General features: G+C 36.6%; 1 long non-coding RNA gene across 2 annotated transcripts in view; it reads left to right on the top strand.

The window, feature by feature from the left end:
* LOC108515668 (uncharacterized) overlaps window positions 1-6,000 on the top strand; it is a 42,030-nt gene that overhangs the window by 11,954 nt on the left and 24,076 nt on the right. For both annotated transcript variants that reach the window (XR_001881588.1, XR_001881589.1), the window contains exon 2: window positions 5,531-5,596. This is a non-coding gene — a long non-coding RNA (uncharacterized LOC108515668). The remainder of the gene's footprint in view (window positions 1-5,530; window positions 5,597-6,000) is intronic.

The raw sequence follows: 6,000 nt of genomic DNA, 5'->3' as shown, positions 1-6,000 counted from the left end.
AAAAAAAAAAAAAAAAAAAAAAAAAGAGAGAGAGAGAGAGAGAGAGAATAATCATAAAAAAATCATAACAAAATCATTAAAAAAAATCATAAAAAAAAGAGAATATCCCTGACGAACATCGATGCACAAATCCTCAATAAAATACTGGCAAACCAAATCCAGCCGCACATCAAAAATCTTATCCATCATGATCAAGTGGGCTTCATCCCTGGGATGCAAGGCTGGTTCAACATACGCAAATCAATAAACGTAATCCAGCATATAAACAGAACCAAAAACAAAAACCATGTGATTATCTCAATAGATGCAGAAAAGCCCTTTGACAAAATTCAACAGCCCTTCATGCTAAAAACTCTCAGTAATTTCGGTATTGATGGAACGTATCTCAAAATAATAAGAGCTGTTTATGACAAACCCACAGCCAATATCATACTGAATGGGCAGAAACTGGAAGCATTCTCTTTGAAAACTGGCACAAGACAGGGATGCTCTCTCTCACCACTCTTATTCAACATAGTGTTGGAAGTTCTGGCTAGGGCAATCAGGCAAGAGAAAGAAATAAAGGGTATTCAGTTAGGAAAAGAAGAAGTCAAATTGTCCCTGTTTGCAAATGACATGATTGTATATTTAGAAAACCCCATTGTCTTGGCACACAGCTTTTTTATTTCACAATAAAATATTGTGAAATGAAGACAGTCTCAAGGCAAAGAACCAATTAATGGTGTGATTCTTCCACCCTTAAGACCTCTCATTAGATTAAGATAGACTCAGAAAATCCTTTCTGTTGGACAAAATGTCTCAAAGACCCAAAATGTGTTGCTATCCCTAGGAATAATGCTAAGCTTGAGATGGCCAAAATCAAGTATTGAGTAGCACAGTCCAGCAGAAATATACTGCAGCCTACCACATATATAGCCTAAAATTTGAATAACCACATTTTATAAACTAAAAAGAAACATGTAAATAATTCAATACATTCGCTGATTTTAAGATGTATTAATTCAACATATATAGAATATTATGATTTCTACATGTAATCAATATAAAAATATTAATGAGACCTCCATTTTTTGTACTTCTTGTTCAATATCAGATGTGTGCTTTATACTTAAAACAAATCTCAGTTCATACTAGTCATATTGCAAATGCTTAGTAACCATAGGTGACTAATGGCTACCCTATTGGACGGCACAGCTCTAGAGAATTAGGAATGCCAGAAAAAGAATTACGTGGTTCCTTCAAAGGAAATGAATAGAATAAAATAGACCAAGAGAAGGGCAATAAAGTTTTTAAAAGAATCGTATTGCTAGAATGAACTTAAAAAGATTGTGACTTTTCAGACGCAAATTGACCTTTCAGACTTCCCATGCTCAGCAGTCTGATAACTGCAATAAATGTATTCTACTGAGATATTGAAGTTGTTTGGTGCCATATCAAAAGTTAACTAATGCAAGAAGAAGTAGTAAACATATTTTTTAAAATAGCAAACTTTAAATAAGATAGGCTTTTACAGCTGGGCACAGTGGCTCACTCTTGTAATCCCAGCACTTTGGGAGGCCGAAGCAGGCAGATCATGAGGTCAGGAGATTGACACCATCCTGGCTAACATGGTGAAACCTTGTCTCTACTAAAAATACAAAAAATTTGCTGTGCATAGTGGCAGGTGCCTGTAGTCCCAGTACTTGGGAGGCTGAGGCAGGAGAATGGTGTAAACCCAGGAGGCAGAGGTTGCAGTGAGCCAAGATCACGCCACTGCACTCCAGCCTGGAGACAGAGCGAGACTCTGTCTCAAAAACAAAAACAAAAAATAGACTTTTACTACTGCCAAACCATGCATAGCTCTTTCTCCTGACTTTGGTCTCTCTGACATATGTTTAAAAAGTGAAAGCTTACCTCATTACACACCAGCAAAAACTAATATCACAGTACATTGGAAAAAAACAGAAGAATTTGTATCAGAAAGACCTGGATTTCAGTTTTGATCTTGCCACTCTTTAAATACAAGTTTACATTGTGTTATTGTGACTGGTTTCATTGTGCTTCACAAGATTATTATTTTCACGAATTGAAGGTGTGTGGCAACCCTGCATGGAGCAAGTCTATCGGTGGTATTTTTTCAAACATCTGCTCATTTTATGTCTTTGTGTCATATTTTGGTAATTCTCACAATATTTTAAACTTTTTCATTATTATTGTATCTGTTTTTTTTTTTAATTCAGTGATTTTTGGATGTTACTATTGTCATTGTCTTATACGCACCATGAACCATCCATGCCTGTATAAAATGATGAGCTTAATACATCTGTGTGCTCTGACTACTCAACCGTTGCCAATTCTCCCATCTCACTCACTTTCTTCAGGTCTTCTGATTTATTCAGACACAACAGTACTGAAATTAGGCCAATTAATAACCCCACAGTGGTTCAAGTGAAAGAAAGAATCACATGTATTTTACTTTTAATTAAAAACTAGAAATGATTAAACTTAGTGAGAAAGGCGTGTCAAAAACTGAGATGAGCTGAAAAGTAGGTATCTGGCACAAAACATTTAGCCAAGTTGTGAATGCAAAGGAAAAGTTCTTGAAGGAAATTAAAGATGCTATTCGGGTGAACACATGAATGATAAGAAAGTAAAATAGCCCTATTGCTGATATGGAGAAAGTTTAACTGATCTGGATAGAAGACCAAACCAGTCACAACAGTCCCTTAAACCAAAGCATAATTCAAAGCAAGACCCTACATCTCTTCAATTCTATGAATAATGAGAGAGGCAAGGAAGCTGCCAAAGAAATGTTTAAAGCCAGCAGAGGTTGATTGCTTCATGAGATTTAAAAAAGAAAGCCATCTCTGTAACATAAAAGTGCAAACTGAAGCAGCAAGTGCTGATTTAGAAGTGGCAGCAAGTTATCCAGAAGATCTAGGTAAGGTCACAGATGGAAATGGCTATACTACACACCCAGTTTTTAATGTAGACAAAACTGTCCTGTATTGGAAGGAGATGCTACCTAGAACTTTCATAGCTAGAGAAGAGAAGTCAGTGCCTGGTTTCAGTGCTTCAAAGACAGGGTGACTCTCTTATTCAAGACTAGTACAGCATATGACTGAAGCCAGTGATCATTTACTATTCCAAAAATCCTAGAGCCCTTAAGAATTAAGCTAAACCTAGTCCTCCTGTGCTCTATAAATTGAACAACAAAGCCCAAATGACAGCATATCTATTTATAGCAATGGCTCACTGAATATTCTAAGCGCACTTAAGAGAATTGCTGCTTGGGAAAAAAAGATTTCTTTCAAAATACTGCTCATTAACAACATACCTGGACACCCAAGAGCTGTGGTGGAGTTGTCCAAGGAGAATACACACACACACACACACACACACACACATACACACACACACACACACATATATATATATATAAAATATGTTTTTTTTGTTTGTTTGTTTTGAGATGGAGTGAGATGGAGTCTTACTCTGTTGCCCAGGCTGGAGGGCAATGGCACAATCTCGGCTCACTGCAATCTCTGCCCCTACACTGGGTTCAAGAGATTCTCCTGCCTCAGTCTCCTGAGTATCTGGGATTATAGGCACACACCACCACACCCAGCTAATTTTTGTATTTTTATTAGAGACAGGTTTCACCATGTTGGTCAGCTGGTCTTGAACTCCTAACCCTGGGATCTGCCTGCCTCATCCTCTCAAAGTGCTGGGATTACAAGCGTGAGCCACCACGCCTGTCCAAGGATATTAATATTTTCATGCTTGCTAGCACAACTTCCACTCTCTAGTCTGTGAATCAAGGAGTTATTTTGACTTTCAAATCTTATTATTTAAGAAATACATTTCGTAAGTCTAGAGCTGCCAAAGACAGTGATTTCTGTGATTGATCTGGGCAAAGTAAATTTAAAACCTGGAAAGAATTCACCATTCTAGATGACATTAAGAACATTTGTGATTCATGGAAGAAGGTCAAAATATCAACATTAACAAGAGTTCAGAAGAAGTGATTCCAACTCTCATGGATACTTTGAGAGATTCAAAACTTTAGTGGAGGAAGTAACTGCAGATGTGGTGGGAATAGCAAGAAAATTAAAATTAGAGTGGAGCCTGAAGATGTGACTGAATTGCTGCAATCTCAGGATAACACTTGAGGAGTGTTATCCTCCTAACAGATGAGGAGTTGCTTCTTGTGGATGAGAAAAGAAAGTGTTTTCTTCAGATGGAATGTACTCCTGGTGAAAATGTTATGAACATTGTTGAAATACCAACAAAGGATTAACGTATTCCATTAACTTACTTGATAAAGCAGCAACAGAGTTTGAGAAAATTGAGTCCAATTTTCAAAGAAGATATACTGTGGGGGAAATACTATCAGATAGTATTGCATGCTGCAGAAAAATCTTTTGTGAAAGGAAGAGTTAATTAGTGTGACAAACTTTATCATTGTCTTAGTTTAAGAAATTGACTCAGCTACTCCAACTTTTAGCAACCACCACTCTGATCAGTCAGCAGCCATCAACTTCGAAGCAAGACTATCCGCCAGCAAAAAGATTAGGATTTGAGAAAGCTCAGATAAGCATTGGAATTTTTAGAAGTAAAGTATATTTTAATTGAAGTGTGCACTTTGGGTTTTTTAGACATAATGCTATTGCACACTGAATAGACTATAGAATAGTGTAAACATAACTTTTACAAGCACTAGAAACCAAAAATTTTGTGTGACTCTATTGTCATATTCACTTTATTTCAGTGGTCTGGAACCAAACCTGCAATATCTCAATTATGCATGTGTGTAATCCTTGTACCAGATACTGTTACACTAACAAATTGTTTCACTAATGACCTCTTTGTATCCACATGTTCTGTGATTTCTCACACTTTCTCTGGACTTAGTCCTATGACTTTCTTTGGCCAATGGGACATCAGAAAACATAACACAAGCAGAGTCTTAAAAAATGTTTCTACATGGAAGCTTGTTCTCTTGGAATGTGGCCACTATGTAAAGAAGTTTAAGCATGAAGACTGCTAAAGACATGTTGCCTGGCCTCTAGCTCTTTCTAACAATTAAACATGAGAATGAGGCTATCTTAGATCATTTAGTCCAGACAAGCCAACTAATACGTGCAACCACATAAGTGACCCCCATTAAGACAAATGGAAGACCTGCCCAGCTGGGCCCATCCAAAATTGCTAACCTGGAGAATTATGAGCAAATAAAGTGGTTGTTGTTTTAAGCCACTAGTTTTGGGGATAAACTTATCACACAGCAACTAGATAACCAATACATAGACTTTAGGAATGTTACTTAACCCCCTTGATCAGTTTCCTCATCTATAAAACAAGGTTAATAATATTTACTTTAGTGTTGTAATTCCAGGTAGTGACAGGCATATAGCATGTTCTTAAATAAAGAGTAACAACATTTATATTGTTGTCTCTTTTTCTCTTCTCTCTACCACCCTCCTTTTTTCCTACTTCTGTTTCCTCTGTTGCTCCTTCCTCACTCTTGTCTTCCCAATGACATTCTAAGAAAAACACCATTGGAATCAATGCCTAACCTACCTGATGGCTAAAAGAAGGGGCCCACTTCATTTGGGTAAGCAAATTTTAACAATTTGTTATGAAGCTAGCTGCATTACATAATAGATACATTGATTAAAATCTCATTAAATGCAGGGACAAAGGGATACAACTCTCTAGAAGTTCAAATTTGCCTATAGATATTGCACCAGAATCATCTCCTAAGTGATATATTTCTCTACTAGTCACATTGTTTCTGAGCAGTGAATTTAAATCTATGCTTTTGTGTCTAGTCTTGTTTCTATGCCAGAACAAAATATCAATATTTGGCAAAGCCAATAGATTAAGCAGACATTCTGTATTCATCCAACTTAATCAAAACTTGTAATCAGTGAATAAGAATCATTTGCCTAAAAAAGAAAAAAAAGGAATAAAAATGGGCCTAGGATTGAATGACTCATGCAGGAACTTTATAATTTT

Source organism: Rhinopithecus bieti, unplaced genomic scaffold (assembly GCF_001698545.2).
Source record: "Rhinopithecus bieti isolate Rb0 unplaced genomic scaffold, ASM169854v2 scaffold_1624, whole genome shotgun sequence".
NCBI lineage: Eukaryota > Metazoa > Chordata > Mammalia > Primates > Cercopithecidae > Rhinopithecus > Rhinopithecus bieti.
The sequence above is the reverse complement of the archived record's forward strand: the minus strand, read 5'-3'. Positions and strand labels throughout refer to the sequence as shown.